At 35.5% G+C, this 27,503-nt stretch overlaps 1 long non-coding RNA gene across 1 annotated transcript; it reads right to left on the bottom strand.

The window, feature by feature from the left end:
* Positions 1 to 8,236: 8,236 nt before the first annotated feature.
* On the bottom strand, positions 8,237 to 18,227 carry LOC131629070 (uncharacterized). The gene is made up of 3 exons (XR_009291946.1): positions 17,919 to 18,227; positions 17,632 to 17,821; positions 8,237 to 12,439 (listed from the first exon to the last, which is right to left on the bottom strand). It is a non-coding gene; the product is annotated as an uncharacterized LOC131629070 (long non-coding RNA).
* Between the last annotated feature and the right edge of the window lie 9,276 nt (positions 18,228 to 27,503).

Here is a 27,503-nt window from a genome sequence, read left to right on the forward strand (position 1 = left end):
ACTCAACGGTCATCTTCTCAACGCCTATAAATATGAAGTTCTGATGAGAAGCAAGGTTACCAATTCTTAACAACTCTGAACGAAAATAAACTTGCTGAAACGCTATTCAATCAAAGCTCAGAATCTTCATCAACTCACTACATTGCTGTTGTAATATCTTAGTGAGATTAAGCTTAAACGATAAGAGAAATATCACAGTTTGTGATTATAGCTTTTAAGAAGCATTTGTAAACTCTTGAATAGATTACATTAAGTTGTAAGGAACTAGAGTGATCGTGTGATCAGTATACTCTAGGAAGTCTTAGCAGTTGGCTGAGCAGTTTGTAACTAGAGTGATCAGGTTGATCAGTAGACTCTAGAAAAGTCTTAGAAGTTGTCTAAGCAGTTGTTCCTGGAGTGATCAAGTTGTGATCAGAATACTCTAGAAGACTTAGTCGTGGACTAAGTGGAAAACCATTGTAATCCGTGCGATTAGTGGATTAAATCCTCAGGTTGAGGTAAATCATCTCTGCGGGGGTGGACTGGAGTAGCTTCGTTACAGCGAACCAGGATAAAAATAATTGTGCAATTTATTTTTATCGTCCAAGATTTAAAGTCACACTTATTCAATCCCCCCCCTTTCTAAGTGTTTTTCTATCCTTCAATTGGTATCAGAGCGCCGGTTCTAAGGTGCAAGCACTTAACCGTGTTTAGAAAAGATTCAGGAAGAGAAAAACGCTTCATTTAAAAGATGGCTGGTGAAACTCCGACAAATCCACCTGCATCTACATCTGGCTCTGCTGAGCAATACAACGGTAACAATGGTTATACAAGACCGCCGGTATTTGAGGGTGAAAACTTTGAATACTGGAAAGATAAACTGGAAAGTTACTTTCTTGGTCTAGATGGTGATCTATGGGATCTTCTGATGGATGGTTACAAACATCCAGTAAATGCCAGTGGCGTAAAGCTGACAAGGCAAGAAATGAATGATGATCAAAAGAAGCATTTCAGGAATCATCATAAATGCAGAACTGTTTTGCTGAATGCTATTTCTCATGTTGAGTATGAGAAAATATCAAACAGGGAAACAGCCTATGATATATATGAATCCTTGAAAATGACTCATGAAGGAAATGCTCAAGTCAAGGAGACAAAAGCTCTTGCCTTAATCCAGAAGTATGAAGCCTTCAAGATGGAGGATGATGAAGACATTGAAAAGATGTTTTCGAGATTTCAAACTCTGACTGCTGGATTGAGAGTTCTTGACAAAGGATACACCAAGGCTGATCATGTGAAGAAGATCATCAGAAGCTTACCCAGAAGATGGGGTCCTATGGTGACTGCATTCAAGATTGCAAAGAATCTGAATGAAGTTTCTCTGGAAGAGCTGATCAGTGCCTTGAGAAGCCATGAGATTGAGCTGGATGCAAATGAGCCTCAAAAGAAAGGTAAATCTATTGCATTAAAATCTAATATCAAGAAATGCACTAACGCTTTTCAGGCCAAAGAAGAAGATCCTGAAGAATCAGAATCTGAAGAAGAAGATGAACTGTCCATGATTTCCAGAAGGGTAAATCAACTCTGGAAGAGCAAGCAAAGGAAGTTCAGAGGCTTCAGAAGTTCAAAGAGATTTGAACATGGAGAATCTTCTGATGACAGAAGATCTGACAAGAAGAAGGTCATGTGCTATGAATGCAATGAACCAGGACACTTCAGGAATGAATGTCCAAATCTTCAGAAGGAGAATCCCAAGAAGAAGTTTCATAAGAAGAAAGGTCTTATGGCAACCTGGGATGAGTCAGAAGATGATTCAGAAGATGAGCAGGCCAACTGTGCGCTGATGGCGACAGAAGATGACGGATCAGAATCTACATCAGAATCAGATTCTGAAGAGGTATTTTCTGAACTTACTAGAGATGAGTTAGTTTCCGGATTAACTGAACTTCTGGAATCCAAGTCTCAGATTTGTATTAAATACAAAAAGCTGAAAAAGCTATTTGAATTTGAAACAAAGAGGCTTGAATTGGAAAATTCTGAATTGAAAGATAAACTTTTAAAATTATCCAATGATGTTGGATCTCCTTCTAATTCAGAAAAATCCACTCCTAGTCTAAACCATATTCTGAAAGAATATGATTTAAGTTTCAGGAAGTTCTTATCTAGAAGTATTGGCAGAAGTCAGCTAGCTTCTATGATATATGCCGTATCTGGAAACAAAAGAGTTGGCATTGGTTATGAGGGTGAAACCCCATACAAACTTGAACCTGTTGATGAAATGAAACTCACATACAAGCCATTGTATGATCAGTTCAAGTATGGCCACTCTCATGATATTAGGCACACTTCACATGCACAAAGTTTTCACATAACACACACCAAGAAGCATGTGACACAACCTAGGAAATATCATGAAACTCATATTAAAAATTATCATGCTGTTCCTCCTATTGCTTATAATGTCAAACCCAAGTTCAATCAGAACTTGAGAAAATCTAACAAGAAAGGACCCAAGAAAATGTGGGTACCTAAGGATAAGATTATTCCTATTGCAGATATCCTTGGCTGCAAGAAGGACAAAGCACAACATGTCATGGTACCTGGACTCTGGATGCTCACGACACATGACAGGAAGAAGGTCTATGTTCCAAGACCTGGTGCTTAAGTCTGGAGGAGAAGTCAAGTTTGGAGGAGATCAGAAGGGCAAGATAATTGGCTCTGGAACTATAAAGTCTGGTAACTCTCCTTCCATTTCTAATGTACTTCTTGTAGAAGGATTAACTCATAACCTCTTATCTATCAGTCAATTAAGTGACAATGGTTATGATATAATCTTCAATCAAAAGTCTTGCAAGGCTGTAAATCAGAAGGATGGCTCAATCCTATTTACAGGCAAGAGGAAGAACAACATTTATAAGACAGATCTGCAAGATCTTATGAGTCAGAAGGTGACTTGTCTTATGTCTGTTTCTGAAGAGCAGTGGGTCTGGCACAGGAGATTAGGTCATGCTAGTTTGAGAAAGATCTCTCAGATTAACAAACTGAATCTTGTCAGAGGACTCCCTAATCTGAAATTCCAATCAGATGCTCTTTGTGAAGCATGTCAGAAGGGCAAGTTCTCCAAACCTGCATTCAAGTCTAAGAATGTTGTTTCTACCTCAAGGCCATTAGAACTCTTGCACATTGATCTGTTTGGACCAGTCAAAACAGCATCTGTCAGAGGAAAGAAATATGGATTAGTCATCGTAGATGATTATAGTCGCTGGACGTGGGTAAAATTCTTGAAACACAAGGATGAGACTCATTCAGTGTTCTTTGATTTCTGCATTCAGATTCAATCTGAAAAAGAGTGTAAAATCATAAAGGTCAGAAGTGATCATGGTGGTGAATTTGAGAACAGATCCTTTGAAGAGTTCTTCAAAGAAAATGGTATTGCCCATGATTTCTCTTGTCCTAGAACTCCACAGCAAAATGGGGTTGTAGAACGAAAGAATAGGACTCTGCAAGAAATGGCCAGAACCATGATCAATGAAACCAATATGGCTAAGCATTTCTGGGCAGAAGCAATAAACACTGCATGCTATATTCAGAATAGAATCTCTATCAGACCTATTCTAAATAAGACTCCCTATGAATTGTGGAAGAATAAAAGGCCCAACATTTCATATTTCCATCCTTTTGGATGTGTATGTTTTATTCTGAACACTAAAGATCGTCTTGGTAAGTTTGATTCCAAAGCTCAAAAATGTTTTCTTCTTGGATATTCTGAACGCTCAAAAGGCTACAGAGTATACAATACTGAAACATTGATTGTGGAAGAATCAATCAATATCAGGTTTGATGATAAGCTTGGTTCTGAAAAACCAAAGCAGGTTGATCATTTTGCAGGTTATGATATTGACATATCAGAAGTTGTTGAGCCAAGAAGCAATGCATCAGAAGCAGAGCTTCTCAGAAGCAAAGAATCTGAAGATCAAATATCAGCTTCTCTGGAGGATCTAAGTATTTCTGAAGAACCATCTGTCAGAAGATCATCCAGACTCATCTCTGGTCATTCAGAAGATGTCATTCTTGGAAAGAAGGATGATCCAATCAGAACAAGAGCATTCCTTAAGAACAATGCAGACTGTCAATTAGGTCTTGTATCTTTGATCGAGCCAACTTCTGTTGATCATGCTCTAGAAGATCCAGACTGGATAATTGCTATGCAAGAAGAACTGAATCAGTTTACAAGGAATGATGTTTGGGATCTTGTTCCTAGACCAGATGGATTCAATATAATTGGTACAAAATGGGTCTTCAGAAACAAGCTCAGTGAGAAAGGTGAGGTGGTAAGGAACAAAGCCAGATTGGTGGCTCAGGGTTATAGTCAGCAAGAAGGGATTGACTATACAGAAACCTTTGCACCAGTGGCCAGGTTAGAGTCTATTCGTCTATTAATTTCTTTTGCCACTCAACATAACATCACTCTCTATCAGATGGATGTTAAGAGTGCCTTCTTAAATGGTTATATAGATGAAGAAGTTTATGTCCATCAACCTCCTGGTTTTGAAGACTCTATGTCTCCGAATCATGTGTTTAAACTAAAGAAATCATTATATGGATTGAAGCAAGCTCCCAGAGCTTGGTATGAACGCTTAAGTTCTTTCCTTCTAGATAATGGTTTCACTAGAGGAAAAGTGGACACTACTCTCTTTTGTAAAACCTTTGAAAAGGATATTTTAATCTGTCAAATATATGTAGATGATATTATTTTTGGAACATCTAATGCTACACTTGGAAAGGAGTTTGCTAAGTCTATGCAGGCTGAGTTTGAAATGAGCATGATGGGAGAACTCAAGTATTTCCTTGGAATACAAATAAATCAAACATCAGAAGAAACATATGTTCACCAAACCAAGTATGTGAAGGAACTTCTGAAGAAGTTTAATCTTCTGGACTGCAAAGAAGCCAAAACTCCTATGCATCCAACATGCATCCTAGGTAAGGATGAGGTAAGTAAGAAGGTAGATCAGAAGTTATACAGAGGTATGATTGGATCTCTTCTATATTTGACTGCTTCTAGACCTGACATTCTGTTCAGTGTTTGTTTGTGTGCTAGATTCCAATCAGATCCTAGAGAATCTCATTTAACTGCTGTTAAGAGAATTCTAAGGTATCTGAAAGGTACTACTAATGTTGGTTTAGTTTACAGAAAATCTAAAGAATACAACTTAGTAGGATTCTGTGATGCTGATTATGCTGGAGACAGAATTGAAAGAAAAAGTACTTCAGGAAGTTGCCAATTTCTTGGAAGTCATTTGATCTCTTGGTATAGCAAGAAGCAAGCAACTATTGCTCTATCAACAACAGAAGCAGAATATGTCGCTGCTGCTGGCTGTAGTACACAGATGCTCTGGATGAAGAGTCAGTTGGAAGATTATCAGATATTTGAGAGTAACATTCCTATATTCTGTGATAATACTTCTGCTATATGTTTATCTAAAAATCCTATTCTTCATTCAAAAGCTAAACATATTGAGATTAAACATCATTTCATAAGGGACTATGTTCAGAAGGGTGTTATTTCTTTAAACTTTGTGGATACAGACCATCAATGGGCTGATATCTTTACAAAACCCCTGGCTGAAGATAGGTTTAAATTCATTCTGAAGAACATCAATATGGATCTATGCCCAGAATGAGAAGATGAGAAGTTTCTTTGATTTACATTCCAGTGATTCTATTTGTCGTTTTATGCATCTGAATCTTTTTAAATATTCTTTTTGATGTTATGACAAAAAGGGGGAGAAGATAAATGATAAATGATTTGATTAAATCTATCAGTTGCTGGGTAAAGAGGCTCCCACACATTCACTAACAAGAACTGCAAGTTCTATATGGTTTAAGTGTTTTGCAGGTACAGAGAAGTGAAGTGAATCTTCAGAAGCAAACACTAGAAGCAAAACCATAAGAAGCGTTATTCTGTAAAAGGAATAAGCTCTTGGAAACTGAAGCAAGCTGAGTGCTGTCAAGCTTCAGAGATCAGAAGCAAGAAAGAAGAATGAATCAGAAGCACTGATAATAGAATTTGAATATCATTGTCTATCCTGTTCTGACAAAATTCTATTTGCTCTGATACATATAATGTTATGGCTCTGATACATTATTTGCTCTGATACATTATTTCAGCCTATATGGCTCTGATACATATAATGTGTTCAAACATACATTTTATGTTCTAACTCGTTCATGCTGACTTTTGTCGTTTAGTTTTTGTTCTGTAACATTTCAGGATGTAGAGATGCTCTGATGATGCTCTGGTACATTCAACAATGTTCTGATACAAATCTAGCATGAAGTGATGTTGGTAGACATTCAAAGTTCTGAAGCTATCCGAGGGAAGCAGAAATCAGAAGATGTGAATGTTCTAAAAGATCCAGAAAACTCAAGTTCTGAAGCTGTCCTGAATGGAAGCAGAAATCAGAAGCTGTGAATGTTCTGAAGATCAAAGAAATTCAAGTTCTGAAGCTGTCCTGAATGGAAGCAGAAGTCAGAAGCTGTGAATGTTCTGAAGATCAAAGAAATTCAAGTTCTGAAGCTGTCCACGATGGAAGCAGGAATCAGAAGCTGTGAGTGTTCTAAGGATCTAAAGAAATTCAAGTTCTGAAGCTGTCCAATGGAAGCAGAAGTCAGAAGCTATGAATTCTCTGAAGGCAGAAGCTTATATGATCGTCTCTACCGAAATAATCAGGGAAGTCTTTTATCAAAGTTCTTCGAGTATTTATTTCAGGGGGAGATTATTTATCTCAGGGGGAGATTGTTAATCTCAGGGAGAGACATATTCATATGCTTATGCTATAGCTGTGTAATTTGTCTTTTGCCGTCTACTCTTTCTGATCGCAAATTCATATCATTTATATATGTTTTTGTCATCATCAAAAAGGGGGAGATTGTTAGAACAAGATTTGTTCTTATCAATTATCTTAGTTTTGATGATAACAATAATATGAATTTTGCTTAAGATAATATGGTACTCTAATCCAATGCAATTTCCCTTTCAGGAAATATATATATAGAGTACGCATAATTCAGCGCTCAGAAGTTGTGTCTCAAATGGTTCAGCATGCAACATCAGAACATGGTCTGGCAAGACATCAGAAGATGGTCGAAGCAGAATCAGAACATGGGTCTATGGAAGCATCAGAAGAACATGAGATCAGAAGCACTGAAGATCAGAAGATGGTATCACGCAACAGAAGCACTTCAAGATCAGAAGATCAGAAGATGTTATGCACCAAGCTGTTTTTGACTCTGATGATATTCAAACGTCGTATTCACAAACATCAAATCAGAAGGAAGTACAGGTGGCAGACTACGCTGACTGACAAAAGGAACGTTAAAGCTACTAAAGGCAACGTCAGTAGACACAGCGTGAACAAGGCTCGAGGTAGTTGACAAAAGCGTATAACATTAAATGCAATGCTGTACGGAACACGCAAAGCATTAAATGCACTCAACGGTCATCTTCTCAACGCCTATAAATATGAAGTTCTGATGAGAAGCAAGGTTACCAATTCTTAACAACTCTGAACGAAAATAAACTTGCTGAAACGCTATTCAATCAAAGCTCAGAATCTTCATCAACTCACTACATTGCTGTTGTAATATCTTAGTGAGATTAAGCTTAAACGATAAGAGAAATATCACAGTTTGTGATTATAGCTTTTAAGAAGCATTTGTAAACTCTTGAATAGATTACATTAAGTTGTAAGGAACTAGAGTGATCGTGTGATCAGTATACTCTAGGAAGTCTTAGCAGTTGGCTGAGCAGTTTGTAACTAGAGTGATCAGGTTGATCAGTAGACTCTAGAAAAGTCTTAGAAGTTGTCTAAGCAGTTGTTCCTGGAGTGATCAAGTTGTGATCAGAATACTCTAGAAGACTTAGTCGTGGACTAAGTGGAAAACCATTGTAATCCGTGCGATTAGTGGATTAAATCCTCAGGTTGAGGTAAATCATCTCTGCGGGGGTGGACTGGAGTAGCTTCGTTAACAGCGAACCAGGATAAAAATAATTGTGCAATTTATTTTTATCGTCCAAGATTTAAAGTCACACTTATTCAATCCCCCCCCTTTCTAAGTGTTTTTCTATCCTTCAAAATTTATATCAGAGGCCAAGTATACCACTTCGTGTGGAGTGTGACGTTCGGCGTACGGAGATGACGGGCGGCGTTGCTGCGTTGAAAGGTGACGAGTGTTGAAGCGGTAAAGCGGCAAGCAACAAAAGTTTTGGAAGTATTCATCCGGGAATTATCGTGTCCACAGAGATCGGTGAGAAGAACTGCCGTTCGACTATCTCGCGTTCTAAGTTTCATGATTTGGGTGCGGAAAGGTAAATGCGGGAAAAGTAAATAAAAGCAGATAAACAATCTCAATAGCCTAAGAGAAATAGTTATGGAATTGCATTTCGTTCTACCCGTCGAATACTTAAATCTGAAGATCTATCGCTCTACACTCACAATACGCATCAACATCACCGGGCATCACTCGAGATGCCGCATCGGTGCCCATGTCTGCAACACCGACGAAAGCTCAACCGTACTATTCACATCAGCGATTTCTCCACCGACACAAACAACACGGAGGCATTAGACTCGATACCCACTAAGATTGTTAATCCTGAATCCATGTCTGCAACCCAGAAACTAACAATTATCATTCCTAATCAAAATCTATGGTGTCCATGTCTGCAACAACACAAATCCAGAGCATTTAAGCAAAAAGATCAAGAACAACAACAATGATGATTTGTAAAGAGAATATATAAACGATCCCAAGATCCACAAATATACATACATTAAGAGTAGAAACAAACATACAACACCCACCATTGGAATGAAACAAAGGGAAGAGAGAAGATGAACTGGAAAGATCTCACCGGTACAATGAAATCGAGTCAGATCCATGATCAATCCACATGACGTCTCACCCAATGGTGTTTCCTAAGCCTCTAAACTACCAAAAAAGGATCAGAGCTCAACTTGTCAAGAAGAGGTGATAAAAAACCTAAAAAATCTGTTATTAACTATTTATACAAAACTGAGTTTCGCAGTGGGCGCGACGCGCCCTATTTCGGCGCGATGCGCCCTTTATAAATTTAGCAAACCGCCCTCCGGCGCGACGCGCCCTAATCCGGCGCGACGCGCCCTAACTTCTGCCAGACTAAGCTCTTCAAACTCAAAGAGGGCGCGACGCGCCCTACAGCGCGCGAAGCGCCCTGCACCAGAACAGCAGAATTATTTCCTCAAGGCTCTCGCAGCCGTGTCTTCGACACTTTATTCCTCAAGGCTCCGAAAATGCAAGAATACCTACAAAAATACAACAAAACTATCAAACGGTATAAAAGTGTATGAAAATACAAGTATTCGTAAAGTTAACGTAATTACACAAAAACGGGGGATTATTCAAACGGTATTAACAAAAAGCATTGATAAGTGCCACTATTTACATACACAAAATAACTACAATTTGGCACTTAACAACTCTCCCCAACTAGAATCTGTTTGTCCTCAAACAGGGCCAAACACTCAAATCGCAAAAGTAAAAATCCAAAGAATCAAGAATCAACAAGATTTGGAAAAACAAAACAATTGTACGGTTCAAACAAAAACGTACGAAAAAAGTAAATACTTACCACTATCCTACAATGACAACATGAAAATGAAACGATTCCTAAGTACAAAAATTCATACAAAACATCCTAAAACAAAACAAGCTCAATAATGAATCACGCCTAGCAAAAACTCATCTGTAGATGAAAAACACCGAAAGGTGAGGACTTTGAACACTCATCCAACAATCTTGAAAACAATAGACAAAATTATGCATTCATCTAAAAATAGTATTGAAAATGCAACAGCACGAATCACAAGGGCTTTTAAGGTTGTAATGTGGCTCGGTTAACAAACAAGTGATAAGTCCTAAAGCTAATCGAAACAAAAACTTGCCTAAACCTAAGGGAGTAATTACTTCCACAAAGTTTCAAACAATACAATTTCAATCCAACTTTTCTCTTCATCACAAATTTCACACCAAACACAAAACTTATTAGCACACTCTTATTCAAAACTCTTTTTGTTCTTTTCTTTTTCAAGCTTTTCTCTTTTTTTCTTTCTTTTTCTTTTCTTTCTTTCTCACTTTTTTTTTCTTTTTCTTTTCTTAACCTCACATCAATCACAACATAAAGAGGCAAACACCTTCTCCCCAACTTGAATTCAACCATAACATAAAGTGAATACTCCCTACTTTCTAAGGCAAGGTAAAAATCCAACTAAACATCATAGTTAAGGTCAAGAAAACAAAGATAATCAAAATCCATCAAAAAGGGTGAACTATGTCTCAAGTTCAAAAACAAAATGGACAATGACAAAAAGGCTCAAAGGGGGTACGAATGGTCACACACTCACAAGGTAAAATGACATTTGGCTTATGGTAGTTGTGCTCAAAATCAAACAAGTGCCTTGATCACTTTCGTGCATTCACAAAATCGATACAGACGAAAGATTAAACATAATAATATCCAGTTAAAACAAGAAATGTCGGTCACTCACATATATACACAATGGAAAGCCACCTCACATTTATGGTAAAAAGGGGAAACTAATTGTGATTCAAGTCATGAGCAAGTTATGCAAAAAGAATGAATAGTATGAAATTTGTACAAATGAAAAGTCTCAAAAACATGCTATGCTATAGAAAGCGATAAACGAGTACCTTGCTATGTACAAATTCGAACAATCATTACCGCACAACCGGCATGTTGAATCTATCACAATCGGAGAATTACCAAATGCGACTCCAAGTAATCGGGCCAAAATTTGAGTCTAAACACAAACAAAAGAATTAAAAATAAATCGATAAAATACTATACTATAAAGCCTTGGTGTAAGTGGGAAAAAGGCGAGCCGAGTGACCCGTTAAAAAGAGGTCACTGGCCAAAAGCAACCCAGCGCGCGACGCACCCATGAGCGCGCGACGCGCGCTACACCAGAAAAACCAGACCAGTCTAAAAAGACAGATTTTCCAGTGAGCCACCACTTAACACCTACAAAACTCAATTACAGAAAAACAGAAAAATAAAACCGTTGGGGTGCCTCCCAACAAGCGCTCGTTTAACGTCGTTAGCTCGACGCCTTTATTGTTTCGCGAATGGTAAGAAACTTCCTCGCGGTACGCCAATGCTTTCGCCTCAAACGCAACCTAAAGAAAATGACCTGCCCAAACACTTAATCAAAACTATACGAAACTTAAAACATAAAACCATCGCAATGCGATTAATCTCAACCAATCCCCGGCAACGGCGCCATTTTGTTGAAGCGGTAAAGCGGCAAGCAACAAAAGTTTTGGAAGTATTCATCCGGGAATTATCGTGTCCACAGAGATCGGTGAGAAGAACTGCCGTTCGACTATCTCGCGTTCTAAGTTTCATGATTTGGGTGCGGAAAGGTAAATGCGGGAAAAGTAAATAAAAGCAGATAAACAATCTCAATAGCCTAAGAGAAATAGTTATGGAATTGCATTTCGTTCTACCCGTCGAATACTTAAATCTGAAGATCTATCGCTCTACACTCACAATACGCATCAACATCACCGGGCATCACTCGAGATGCCGCATCGGTGCCCATGTCTGCAACACCGACGAAAGCTCAACCGTACTATTCACATCAGCGATTTCTCCACCGACACAAACAACACGGAGGCATTAGACTCGATACCCACTAAGATTGTTAATCCTGAATCCATGTCTGCAACCCAGAAACTAACAATTATCATTCCTAATCAAAATCTATGGTGTCCATGTCTGCAACAACACAAATCCAGAGCATTTAAGCAAAAAGATCAAGAACAACAACAATGATGATTTGTAAAGAGAATATATAAACGATCCCAAGATCCACAAATATACATACATTAAGAGTAGAAACAAACATACAACACCCACCATTGGAATGAAACAAAGGGAAGAGAGAAGATGAACTGGAAAGATCTCACCGGTACAATGAAATCGAGTCAGATCCATGATCAATCCACATGACGTCTCACCCAATGGTGTTTCCTAAGCCTCTAAACTACCAAAAAAGGATCAGAGCTCAACTTGTCAAGAAGAGGTGATAAAAAACCTAAAAAATCTGTTATTAACTATTTATACAAAACTGAGTTTCGCAGTGGGCGCGACGCGCCCTATTTCGGCGCGATGCGCCCTTTATAAATTTAGCAAACCGCCCTCCGGCGCGACGCGCCCTAATCCGGCGCGACGCGCCCTAACTTCTGCCAGACTAAGCTCTTCAAACTCAAAGAGGGCGCGACGCGCCCTACAGCGCGCGAAGCGCCCTGCACCAGAACAGCAGAATTATTTCCTCAAGGCTCTCGCAGCCGTGTCTTCGACACTTTATTCCTCAAGGCTCCGAAAACGCAAGAATACCTACAAAAATACAACAAAACTATCAAACGGTATAAAAGTGTATGAAAATACAAGTATTCGTAAAGTTAACGTAATTACACAAAAACGGGGGATTATTCAAACGGTATTAACAAAAAGCATTGATAAGTGCCACTATTTACATACACAAAATAACTACAATTTGGCACTTAACAACGAGCGGCAATTATGAGAAGGAAGATAGTGACGGACGTCACTGAGAAGATGGCAAGGATGACGAACGGCAAGCAGGTGAGGAGGAGTGACGGTCGGCGTAGGGAGGAGGTGGTGATGCGTGACGGACGTCAATGAACCTTGGCTACGTGATATTCATCGTGTTCATCATGTTCTTCACAATTTTTCTATGTTTTTAGGTTTTTGATTCAAAAGAATTGGGAGAGAAATGAGAGAGTAGTTTTTGAATTTTTGGGGTGAGAGTGAGTTATGAGAGATTGTGAAGGAAAATGGTTTATATATTGGAAGTGGCGAAATGTCAAAAACGCCTTTAACCTTGCTATTTTTGGATATTTTTCTGGAAACATGAATCGACAGAAAAAACGGGAACGGGACCAACGCTAACTCGAAGATGAGTAAATTTATGACTCGTGTCCGCGAGAATCACTTTCATATGATAAACGGTGAAAAATTTATGCGCATTCGAACGGCGAGAATTTTTATCAATTCATCTGACGTAAACATGCAGAATTTTGCGAGTAACGCTAAAAGAACTCGATAACCCTTCACCTTCCACTCGAAATCTGGACCTGAGTAGATGGCGACGAATCGAAGCTAACAAAATTTCAGAGAGAACCGCACTGGAATGGGCTCCATACGATAAAAATCGAAGGAGTTATGAATTTTCAAACGTCGCCGCGACACGTTAAAACCTGTATTTTCTAATGAAGAAACACGGCGTATTTGCAATTTTCTGGACTTTTCGGTGAAGATGTGAACAATGACCCGAACATACGAAATGTCGGGGATGATGAGATGGAGCTGCGGTTATAAAAAGAAGCGAAACAGGCAAGCGGATTGTGAGATACGAATTTTTAAGCGTCCAGGAAACTGTATTGCAATAAACCCGAAATACCGTAAACAAATATTTTCGTCGCTTTCCTTTGTTAATTTTCTCTCGGTCCGAACATGAAAGATGTAGAGAATGGCAAAAAACCCCGACAATGCGAGAATAAAACATATATCTCTTTCCGTACGTGAGTTAATATTTTTGTGCTTTTCACCGCAAAACTGAATTTGTATCATATTTTCTCGAAACCACTCGAACACTTTATTATTTTTCTTCAATTCTTTGGATGACGAAATAAACATCGTATAACTTATAGCGCAAATAAAGAGGGCAAATTTTGGGGTGCAACACTTGTCTTTTATCTCTTGCCAGTTTTCTATGCCTTTTTCATAAAATATGTTAAACCAAGCGTCTTGCCTTTTGCAGGATGTTTATGCATTTTGCACGAGAGTGTTATGTCTTTTTATTTTCCTTTTACCAGTCCCTATTTGGTAACCTACCTAACCCAATTCTTGTTTGGTAGTCTAGTTTTTAAAACCAATTTTTGTCTGTGTTTCATTATGAAAGTGGTTTTGTCTATGCCTGCTTAGTGTATAAGGATATGATTGTATCCAGAGTACGCATCCTTGAATGACAACAATTTTTATTAGGTAGAGTTACCTACCAGCTTGTCGTTGTTGGGGAGTGGATATGAATATTTAGGGAAACTTTGGTTGAGGTTTGGTGTATTCTACATACATTCTCCATTTTCCATATGCCTTTTTAACTAGGAGAACAGTAGATAGCCATTCAGTGTGTCTCACATCAAAAATAAAGTTGACCAGGAAGGGGCCTTAAACCATGTTCATTTTGGCCTCGACTTTCTCAGGGGATTGTCGCCTCCTTCTTTGGGCCACATATATGATGGAAAGGTCGATATTCAGTTGATGAATGGCTACGTTGGGGCGGATGCCCTTAGGCACGAAATTAGGCATTTCCTTATCGAAATCGGCAAGTCTGCTCCTATTCGGATTGACTTGAATATATTTTTGTTGAGCTACATTATCTCGAAGTTTGTTGAGAATCTCTAAGAAGATGCATGGGAGGGGACTCTAGTAGCTAGATTAGAGATCATCATCGGTGATCGCGCGAGATGCATGTTAATGAGAAATGAATTTTAGAAATAGATGAATTTGATGTGCAAATAGGTGAAAATCAAATTTTGATACCCACAGACAGTATCATTATTTTGTGGTTGAACGAGAAAAGGGAGGTGTTGGGAAAATAAGCTCTTCTAGTGCAGCGGTGAATTAAAGCTTCTGGTACAACATAATAAGGAGGATCTCCATGGTTAGTACTCCAACACACAAAGTTAGTGAAGTCAGAGATATGTAGTTTGAGAGTGAGATTGAGATAATACCTATAAATGATACTCGGTAGAGTTTATATTTGACATGTGGTTGAAATCGCCTATGTCTAACCCGACGTGTGATACATGTAGCCGTTCGATCATATCTAACGATAGACGATGCTTAGACGATTAGGATCGAGTACTTGACTTTCTAACGTGATTCCACTTAGTGGAATTCTTAATTAAGCATATAATTTAGTGAAATACATATGTAATCATCCTACAAAAATTAACTTATAAAGTGAACAACACCTATATATATATTCCTATACTTTTTATTATAAAGATAAAGTTAAAGGGCACATGTTAAAAAACCTAAATATAGTAAATTTGTATTGGAAAACGTAATAAACACATTAATTATAAACTTTTTACGAAAACAATCCACAATTTCTTAAAATCTTTTTTACATTTAACTCATAACATGTGCCCTTAGGGCACATGTAAGGGCACATGTTAGCATGACCCTTATTATAAACTCTTATAGTAAAAAAGTTATATTAAATTATCCATTGTTTTACAATACAAATAAGATATTAATGTTATTTTTTATCAAGCTTCTAATTTTTTTTTTTAAATTGTGTTTTTTATACTAATAAAAGACAATTTCATCAAAAACAATTATATATACCTTTCTAAAAGGTAATTTAAATTTAATCATAACATAACAGGTGGTTTAATATAGGCTTGTAGAGTGTCTATCCCTTAAAAACAATTTGTATATGAAAGAAAAACACATTACAAGGCCTGGCCTAGCTACTCTCTAGCAACATGCATGAAGACACAACTTATTATGGCATAGAAATTAATGCAAACCCATAAAAGTAAAGAGTAATTAATAGGTCCCACTCCATTTTGCATCAAGATTTTAGCTACAGCAGTTCTTGAAAACGAAGGATTCCCTTCATTAACTCTACTTGTCCCCTCTCTACAATCAGTCTCCGTCACTCCTTTTCATTTAGATGTCATGCTTGAAGTATATATTACTCCATAATGCTAAAATCCATCCCCAATTTTCTATATCCCTAAATTTTATTTATATACCTGGATATTTATATTAAACTTCTGGTACAAAAGCATTACTATTTTTTTCTTCCAACTAGCATCCTAATCAATGTTTTAAATTCAAATAGGTAATCAATTTGAGCAAATCAGAGTTATTAGATTATTGATCACATCAGACCGATAGATTATTGGTTAAACATAGAAGTTATTAGTCAGACGACATGACTAATTACTCAATTTATATACAAATATTAAAAAATATATATTCATTGAAATTTATTATATAAATATTTAATTATATAATCTAGTTTTTGTTAATAAAATCTAAAGAAATTTTGAACACATGCATGCCATAATAAAACTCAAGAATTAAAGAAATACAATAATCAAATTTATAAATTATAAGGAGAAATAATTTTTAATAGATGATAATAACACAGAATTAATATTACATAATTTTTGTTTCCTACCTAAAACTACCATAAGAACAAATCTCAACACACCAACACGAAGCAAAAATGAAATCATGGGTCTTAAACCCTTGAGCAAATTCCCCAAACAAAGTAAGAATAAAATCAAAGAAAAAATATAATGACAAAATTTTATAACATGATCACAATGCAAATGAAAGAAGTGATTGATTTGTACACCCAAAAAAAAAATTGAATAATAATAAGACTATCCTTATGATAAGAGATTGATTTTAGAATTAAGAGATTAAGATAAATTGAAGAATCAATAAAAGATTTTCAAAGGTTGTGAAAATTTCATCTTTTGAGTTGATACACGAAAGAGATGATGTTGTTTTAATTTCAATTTTTTATCCTTAATATGTCTTAGTAACAAAACATGTATTACTAGCCAATTCAAGCATGTTTATTCGTTGGTTTGATCAGTGAACCAGCAAAACTGTATCAATTTTCAATGAATCAATTGCACTTTCAGTTTTTTAATTTTTTTTTATCTGTCCTATCCGCCGATTTTTGATTGTTTTTTATTCGACCGATACAACCAACCAGTCAAAGTCGGGTTTAAAAGAAATGAAATTAATAATAACAAATCATAATTTATATGACTGTTAAAATAAATATAATTAAAGTCAAATATTTTTAACCATCCAACAGTTGGATTAAAGTTTCAAGTTTTATTGCAAAAAAAAAAAAATGATCAAAACAGTTATGAATCACTTAATTAGAGTCATTGAATTAAAATCAAACCACTTACATTTCAATCACAAGATTTAAAACATGAACTATATAATTAACTAGCTATATATTGATTATAGTAATTCTTATTGCAATATATATAGGTCTAGCTAGGTTCATATAGATCTTAATGCGACATCTTAACAATCTGCATCTAAAAGAGATCATAAACATATAATAAACACAAGTGCATACGGACCATATTCTCAAATTGATTCTCTACCTATATCCTGCTCCGGCACCCTAATATTTATTTATAGAATTATTTCTATTTTTATATACATAATATCAGAAAATACAATATTATATTTAAATATAATAATTTGATGAAATTAGCATGCTATTATGATACCCCAATTTTACCTACTGCCTATTTTTATATTTGTATTATTAACCTACCTACCATTCAAATATGGTAGCTGCAGAAGTCTTGATTTTAATTTTCATGGAGATGGTGTTCTTCATCCAGAATCATTCTTTCTGAATATGTTATCCATATTCAAACTAATTCACATATATTCATCAAGATGAGGAGACATAACTAAGAAGAAAAAATAAATTATATACATACCTTGCTTATGGCGTTTGATGAGATATGGGTAAATTTGGAGATGGAAACAAGATATTGACGCGGCTCAATCAAACTACATGGCTGATATAATGCATTTTTATAGCCATGTCGTCAAATTGAAGCGCGTCAATATCTTGATTTTGCTTTCTGCATCACCAGTTTCACTCATTCATGAGCTTCATCTTTAATCCTATAATTCATGAAAAATAATTCAAGAAATAAAAAAGAGCATAGAAATAAAGTTAATTAGAGAAGAAGAATAGACCAACATATATATAGTTTCTTACCTTAGAATTTTTCCTTGCTAAGATATATATACTATCTTTCTTTCTAGTTTGCAAACTTTGCAGCTTGTGAAGAAGCATAGAAAAATAATAAAGTGGCTAGTATAGTATCACTGTATGTATGTTTGACCAATGAACATTTTCCCACGAATATGCAACTATTAAATAGTTTATTAATTATTCTCTCCTAATTTCAAAAAATACTTTTAAAAATGACTAGTCAAGTTGATTTGTGTATATATATATCTCGAAACTACCTTGCAAATCACAACAAAATATTGTATTGAGTGAATTAAGAAAGAAAGGTTGTTATTGGAAATTCAAGTATGCATGGATGCCTTCAATGAGGAGAAATATAGGGTCTTTGATAGAGACTCAATGTCCATAGCTATGGCTTACATTATTAGATATATATTAATTAAGTTGTTATGACTTACACCAACCATTATGGACCACTAGATTGCGATGGCAAGACAATGAATGCTTCATTACATTTCAAATGGGTTTGTGGTACTATACAAATTGTATTGGTAAATTATAATTTGTTTTGATAAATTGGTTTGAATAAAGTTTTGTTTCTACAATATACATTAGTTTGGTTTTGTCAAAAAGTAATGGTTTAACTTTAATGAGGTGTCAATCTACATTAATGAATTTTTATATTAATCAATAAATCATAAACAACAAAATTGATTGCTTGAAGCATGTTTAAGTATCTTATAATTAATAGACCTGCTTGATATAATTAATATTTATTCATATTAGAATTTTATATGCAGATACTCTTAAAATGGACGAGTCGAGATCTCTATCGATAGAATGGAGTCATACAAAAATAAGTTAGTGTTAACGTACTAAAAACTCTTTAAGAAAATGTTGAGTAACCCTCTGTTAGGGTTTGTCAATGCAGACCATGCAAATCCTGAGGAAGATGATCTTAGAGAATGAAGAGAATGAAGCACCAAAAGAGTTAAAGAGAAAGAGTTAGCTGGCAATGAGAAGAAGGGGAAGAAATATCCTTTAGCGCACCTACTCCAGCAACATACAAGGAGATGGTTCTTGGATCTCACTCCACGACATCGACGCGTGCACAGGTAAACGGAACAGAGGAGATCAATATCGCAAAATACGGAGAGATGAATTTAGGATTAGAACCTTGACTTGGAGTCTTTCATCTGATACCAATGTATCTGAGACCTTGAGATTGTATCTGTTGGTTGTTTTGTCAGTGTGCAATTGTTTTATTGATTTGAAACTTTGAAAGTTCATCTTATAAAATTTCATTTGATGCAAATTCATCTGAGACAAGTTCAAGTTTTATGTGATGCATGCTGAGTTGGATTGTTATTTTGAACTTATGGTTTTGGTTATTCATCTGCTAAGTGCTTTGGTTCATCTGATGATATGCTTTGAGGTTAATTCAAAGGAATGGAATTCTTATGTTAATTTGTTTGACTTCTTCTTGATTAGATCTTTCTATTCCTTAACTTTTACTTTATGATTTAGGAGAGTCCCTTCATCTCTTGCCCATCTTCTTAAATTTTAAAATATTCTCCCTCTTTTCAAAATCTTCTTATTTTCAAACTTAAACTCTTTTGCAATAAACCTTGACTTTGTCAAGGGGTCTTCAAATCTTTTCTTGAATAAATGCTAAAACATATAAGCATATTTGCTAACCCACATTTTGTGAGTTAATACATGCTCTAATAGTTTGGGTTATTATTAAATAATTGCTTTTTAATTAATGTTTTATTGCTTTTCAGTTGTTTTATAAGAATTAGTTTGGAGCATAATAGATGCTCCCTTTTGTTGTTTTGATATGTTTTTACTTGTTTCAAGGTTAGTTATGTCCAGCTAAGGCAAGACCGCATTGGTCTGTAGCAAGGAACACAAATTGAGGCAAGATGGACCTGGCTAAGGGAAAGAGAATGAATCCTGCTAATTTATGGGGCAAACATGGAATGATGGAAGCATTGGAGAGAATCTTTGTTGTGCTAAAGCAAAATTGCATTTGAATCAAAAGACGAGAGTTGGGAGCGCTAGAAGACAAATGTATAGTACAATAGTACATTGCGCAGCTTATGTACCGCCGCCGACACCTCTGTTGTGGTAGTCTATCAGAGTACACCTTGTCTCCCACCAATTTTCCATGTACCAGTTTCCTTGTTAATCACGTAGAGGACCTTGAGTGATTATGTTGATTTTGTGATGGGCTTGATGTGATTTCCTCATTTTTGGCCCATGATCCAAGATGTCACAAGAACCATAGCTGTGTGTTAGTACCATGGCTTTTGCTAAAACATGGTTCATGATAAGTGCTGAGCAAGATGTCATAATATCTCGATCAAGCTGGTACAGTAGAATGAGAAGGTTGCATTAAAGACAGATGTTCTGACAAATGTTGTGACATGTCGAACCATAACATCAGTACAGGCTGTTTTAAATCTTGACTGATTTGATTTGATTTTGTGATATTTCTTTTGGATATATTATAGATATTTACGCAGGTCCAGAGGATTTAATATGGAACAAGTAAAACAAATCTCCAACAAAATTAAAGTTTCTAAAATTGGATATTAAGACAATTTAAAAAACTTGAAGATTTTCTCATCTTGAGGATCAAGGAATATTTGGGTGAAGATTTCAAAGTCCATGGACTGCTGAAGAGTATTTAAAGAGAACCCCAATCCTAATGTGAAATAACATTCACAATTATAAAATTAGGGGAAGTCTTAAGTTTTCAGAGTCTCTTGTGTTTTAAGTCACCCATGCATCTTTTGATACCATGTGGTAGAATGATTGTTACTTGATTGTTTATCAAGTTATTATTCTCACTCTTAAAGCTTTTAAGCATAGAGTCGAGTATTGTTCTTGGCTGAAGCTTTTAAGAAAAATTAAGTATTATAAATTTGAAAGTGTAATCTTTCTATTGGGTTCTTTTGATTCCATTCACAAGGTTTGTGGCTGCAGGTATATCACTAGGGTGATTGGAGGTGGGATGTGATTTCTCATATCTAGATGGTGAGTTCTACATAGAAGTTGTACGGGGTAGTGATTAGGAGAGAATTTGTAAATTGGGACTGTTTAGACTTTAGTCCACTCATAAAGGCGCATCTAAGTGTTTTGAGAGAGAAGAGATCAGAAGAAAGGCTTATCAAGAAGAAGATACTTAGATTTTTGATAAAGGATTTCTCAATTCTATTCCTTGGGAGGAAATTTAATCAGGTCTTGAGGAGAACGGACTGAATGTCTAGACAAAATGTCGAGAACATCAGTACTGACATCAGAAAGTACTAAGATGCCCAAGAAAAAGCTGCAGTTATTCTGAAGGTCTTGGATGTTTTTTAGAATACCCTATTTATCTCAAAGAACCATCTGAAAGGATTTTCTATGTATTGAAGAACTATCTCATAATGTGCTGGCTATTTCTTGCAAAGATTTGTTCATCAAAAATGAAGAAAGTTGTTTCCATCTAAAGGAAAGTTGAGTGAAGGATATCAATCTATATGTCTCAATATTGTGTCTAACATCAGAATACTCATGCTAAAGGCAAATACTTGCACTGAAGATTTTTATTCTATGAAAAGTTGATCATAAAAGGCTCTTTTGTGTCTATTTGTATGGTTGTTCCAAATGGTCAACCAAACAGTGATTAAAACTCAAGGAGGGTGACAATTGCCTTATTTCTACTACCTTTCTTAGAACTCCAACTTAGAAGTTTGGTATTTTGACATTGATTTTTCCAGAAATATGATTGGAGTAAAGGTATCTCTGGTGGAATTTTCAATGATGGTTTCAAAAAAATGAGATTATGTTTTTGGAAAACTGAAGTATACATTATTCCTTGTGTTATGATGATATTCCTCTTACTAAAGGGTTGATGACTATTGTGATAAACATAAGTCAGTTATGTAATCATGGTCTGAAGGTAAAATGTATCAAGGAAGATTGAACCCTTGAGATGGGTGAAGTTCTCATGCCATGTTTATAAGCTTTACATGTTAGCTTCAGGATACTAGTCTTGTAGCATGTTTGAATCTTGTCATCTCCTCCTTACTTGAATCTTGCTTTCACCTTTTCTTTAACTTGAGAGATGTTGACACACTTGCTGTCTTGAGCTTGCTTGTAGCTATGTTTTGATGAGATTCTTGACATGATAGATAGGGTGTAGGTCCCTCTTTGATACTGTTCAATGCTTGTGATACATGTATAGATGCTTTTAAATTGGCTGCATTTTGTGGTAAAACATTCCCGTGTGTGTGATGTCTTGACTAATGACATGAATCACTATGTGTGGAATTGTGCAGGATTGTATGGTTGAGCTAATACATGTTTTCTTTGGATGTCATGCTCGATGTCATGACATCAGTATCTGACAGCAGTAGCTGTTACTTTTTAGTTATTATGTTTCCCTATTTATCTCAGGCTATAATTTAGGAAACTATATATTTTGTGTTGTGTGATTTGCGCTAAAATATCCCGTACTACAGCATATGAGGACACCCTGATGATGTGGAAATTAGGTTAACTTAGTTAACCCTAATTTATGTTTGGAAGGCCCAAGTGCTGCTTATAAGAAGACTGCTAATCCTACTTTCAGAGGCAGAGATTTTGAGCGTGAAAATTATTATGCTTTTTTGTGTATTCACGCGTGTCTTAGTGTTTTCTTGTAATCTAAGCAATTATCACGTTGATGATTGTATTGGAGTAAGGTGTTTTTAAGTTGTAATTGTTTTGTCACTCTATGCTTTTAAGCATGAGTGTCGTGTCTCTTGATTGAAGCTTTGAAACAAGATCAAGATTTATTTGAAGTGTGTCTTCACTCGATCTCTATTGTTTTGTGTTTGTTATCACTACTGTGATTGAGGGGGAGTGAGTAGGAACTCAGGTCTAGCACTAGATTGAAATTGCATTGGGTAGGTCTTAAGTAAAGAGTTGTAAACGAGGGAGTTTAGCTCTGAATTAATACTGCTTATAGTGGATTTCCTCTCTGACTTGGTAGCCCCCAGAGTAGGTGTTGTTGTATAGCGAACTGGATAGACAATCATCTATGTTCTTTACTGTGTTTGTTTACTTTCTGCATAAATTGTATGATCAGTTCTGAAGTGGATGTCATAACATCCAATACGACATCGATCGTGTGTTACTAGATTTTTCAACATGTTCACTTTCCTTTGTTTACATGATAACTCTATGTGTTACTTGTTCACATCCCTTGTTACTTGTTAAGTTCTTTGTTACATGATCATTTCTCTTTGGTACTTGTCCATGTTATGATTGATAATTTTTCAATATTTATGATTCATGTTCACTCCTTGTATCTAATGCATGTTGAGATACTTGTTTAGGACTTTCCTTGATGTCTCACATGTTTGTCTTGATAACATGTTACCTATTGCTTGTTTAGGTCAATATTTGAATGCATGTTTGATTGTTACATGTATGATCACCTATTGCTTGTTTAGATGCACTCTTTGACATCTTTGTTATATGTTTGTCTTGATAATATGTTTTGCCTTACTTGTTGGCATCATATATTTGAATACATGTTTGCTTGTTAAATGTATGTTTTCCTAATTCACGTTTAGGTCTTACTTTGGTATCTCACATGTTTGTCTTCATAACATGATCATCCTATTACTTGTTTAGGATTTCTCTAATACCTCTTTACATGTTTGTCATGATAACATGTCTAGACTTACTTGCTGACACTCTTATGCATGTTTGCTTGTTACGTGTATGCTTACCAAATTCATGTTTAGGTTATTCTTTGGTATCTCACATATTTGTCTTGATAATGTGTTCATCCTACTACTTGTTTAGGATTCTTTGATATCATTCACATGCTTGCTTGTTGCATATTTACCTTACTTGTTGGTATGAGGTCTTGCTCATATGCTATCTATTACTTGTTTAGATGATGCAGGACTATCATAATACTTGTTTAGGATTTCTTTAATACCTTTCTACTTGTTTGTCATGATAACATGTCTAACCTTACTTATTGGCACCCTCATGCATGTTTACTTGTTACATGCACCCTTTCATTACTTTTTTGGATTATCTTGATGATTGATAGCATGTTTACTTGTAACATGTCTTCTCGTTACTTGTTGTGTGATGCCTATTGCATGTTTAGAACCCCTGTGTTCTTTTCTTGTTTGGTCACATGTTCCCTTAGGTTACTGATTCCATCTTGCTTGAGGATATGAATTAAGATAGACCTTATGATTGAAAACCATGCATGATAACACTTAGGTGCGATTCCTTGTATCATAACTTTAGGTCCATCATTGCATGATAACAAGAAGGTTTGAGATTCCCTTTAGTTTGTGTCCTCCCATGTTGCATATAATAAAACTAAAATATCTTTTCTTGATCAAATCATAAAACACCTAACAAAGGTTAAATCACTTTCAAAGTAACAGGTGGATGTATTCAAGTACCTCTTGCCTAAGAGGACCACTTGAGGGATTCATCCAATCAAAACACCAACCAATTCAAGTTTTCTTAGGGTTCATGCTTTATGATACCCTTTGCTTTTAAGGACGTCTTGGTCTAAAAAAAAACACACAACAAACAAAAACTGAAGAATGTTAGGAAGAACTACGATGCTCTGACTTCTTCATTGCACGGTGCATGTACCTAGGCATAGGGTTCAAGAAACCATAGCGAGCATAATAATACTAAAAAATTCATGCATTGCATCCCCCTATCTGGTAGGTTTACCTTCTCCTCGCGTAACCGACTTTCGTACCCTGTTCTTTGTTGTGAAACCCTGTTCTTGCCATTTTTTAGGTTTGCGAGCATTTCCTTTCCCCTGATGGGATAAATATGTTCAGTGGATACTCTGTGTTTTTTTGCTGTAGCGACAAGCCTCCAAAGCTTCCCTTACAAAGTCATGATCAGAAGCTCTTGTACTAACGTTCATTGGAATCGTTGCATAAGTAGCATTCCTATTGAACTGCTACCGCGGGCGGATCATAACGAGCAATTTTTAAAAGACTGTAGACAGCCATAATGAATCGAATATCATTCTCAAGGATTCTTGTAATTGTTAGCCAATCCAAATAGATTTAGGGAATTTTGGCTTAGGATCGATTTAACAGAGAAGTTGCAATTAAGTGATTATCAAATAAGCTGAAAAGTCAATTTGCTTATTCGATTCCTATCTATCATCGATTATCATAATTTCAATCTCCTAAGTGGGTTATCTATTCCTATTCGACTACAAACTCAATGACAAGCACAATGATTATTGTATGATGTATGATCCTATTATCCGAATTATTCAAACAGGATTAAGTTTCATGAATTTAGCAAACATGAATTGATCATAAACGATAATGAATTAAACAAACGCCAACGTGACTATGGTTAGGATCATGCAATCAATCGAATCAAATCAATATAATCTATGTAATTTGAATTAAGCATGCAAGAACATAGAATAATATTAAAAGGAATAAAAACTAAATTAAAATTATAATAACCTCAAGGTCGGAACCCGAATACAACAAATTGTCAAGATTGATTAGTTCTCATGGAATTCGTACTTGCAAAATAAAATCAGGAATAGTATGTGTCCATGAATAGTGCACGACTGCTAGGTAATAGAGAGAACCACCAATTCGGTTTACAACCGAACTGGGTCAAATACATAACTCAGGCCCATAACAAATGACCCAAAACAAAAATATATCTAATGCTGAAACTTCAAACAAAATTATAGAAATGATGCACTCCGGATCTGCCTTTGACTCTAACATGAACATTGTAGCTCTTTCTCTTAGCTTTCCGGCGATTATTAGAACGCGTCGATCTGATTCCCGTAGATCCAATTATGATCATTTTAGTGCAGACTGTTAATGCTGAAAATAAAGTACGAAAATCAAATAAGTACAAAAATAAACTGATTTATAAAAAACACATTAAAATAGAAAAATAACCAAGGTAAAGTATGGAAATGCATAAGTATAAACATAGAGGAATATGCATCAAAATGCACTGATCACCTATATCTTGACTTCCATTCTAACAGAACACTAGTATTCTTCCAAAGTGTTGAGTTCATAATCTGATGACGTCACACGTCTTCTTACCAGAGTCAGAACCTGCAAGGCAAAAGCCACAGACTAGAAAGAAAATAATTAGTGTATATAATTGTTCCATAAGATAATATGTAAAGTTATCATCAAAACCTAATGCCTGATGCATAACCATTCTTGTTCTTACATATTTATTCAAGAAGGAAAGGAAAATATTGATCAAACCCTTAGAGAACGAATAACGGTCGTCGCACCCAAATTTAAGTTCGCGAGTCGGTTATGAAAGGGGGAGAGTATTAGCATCCCCTCACATCCGTTGTACTCAATGAGAACCATTAAGTTATTTTTGCAAAAAAATTAGATTTTTTTCTGCATATGATGCAAAAATGAAAAACAATGCAAAATGACTTGAATATTTTAGTTAACTTTAACATTTATTTTTATGTTGACTTTTAATTTTGAAAGATAAAAAATGCATATAATGAATGATAGATATTTATTTGCAAATGATTTGAATGGAATCATCCAAATGGATAAAAGTTGTCTGTTTGATATTTTGATTGAATTTTGATGGAATCAACTTGAAATGAATGGATTTTGAAGGAAACATGACATATGATAATTATAGTCTACTTAGAATATTTTTGCAATTTCAAATAAGGTACCTAATGCAAATGGTATGCAAAAATGATTAAAAAATATTAGGATAAAACTAGAGTGCGAAGAATACATGTAACAATAGACTCAAAAATCCTAGCACAAAGAACTTAATTCTAGCGCACAACTTATCTCAAACATGAGACATGAGTCTCCTTAAATAACAATGTGTTTTGGAATTTTCTCCTTTCTAAATTAATTTCATCCAGAATAATAGTTGAATATGTTAGATTTGGTTTGCTCCATAAAATCTCCAACAAAAGATATGGTTTGCTCCATAAATTCAAATTTAAATCTAATTTGATCTTCAACAACTGTCAAACAAATCACACAAATATTGCTAAACAATATGCAACAAATTTGATTGAATCTTATTCAGAAATTCCGCATACAACAACATATATCATGGCCTGCTGATAAGGGTCAGATGTTTCACTGCACACATGTTGGACCATCGTGTTTCATATGTTGTACCAGAACATACAAATTAACTCTTTTCATAGATCTACTTTGTAAAGTGAATCTCGGAAAGAATAAGTCTAAACCAATACAACAATAACATTTGTATGTGTCAGAGACTAAATGTTACAACACTCATGTTGAAGTATCGTGTGTTTCACATATTGTCCCCTTCTACACCAAAAATAACTTAAACATACTCCATGTTATTTTGCGTAATCTTCTTAAAAGGATGAATTTTTGTTGTCTTAATTTTTTTCTCGGTTATTTTTTGGGTTTTATTTTTTTACTATCTTATTTTGTTTTTGACTTAATTACAGTTTTGGTCCCTCTATTTTTCCTGACCCACGAAATTGATCACCCTATTTTAAATTGAAAAAAATTTGGTCCCCCTATTTTAGATTTAAACAATTTTGGTCCCCTC

The sequence above is a fragment of the Vicia villosa genome, unplaced genomic scaffold, assembly GCF_029867415.1.
Source record: "Vicia villosa cultivar HV-30 ecotype Madison, WI unplaced genomic scaffold, Vvil1.0 ctg.000506F_1_1, whole genome shotgun sequence".
In the NCBI taxonomy this organism is placed as follows: Eukaryota; Viridiplantae; Streptophyta; class Magnoliopsida; order Fabales; family Fabaceae; genus Vicia; species Vicia villosa.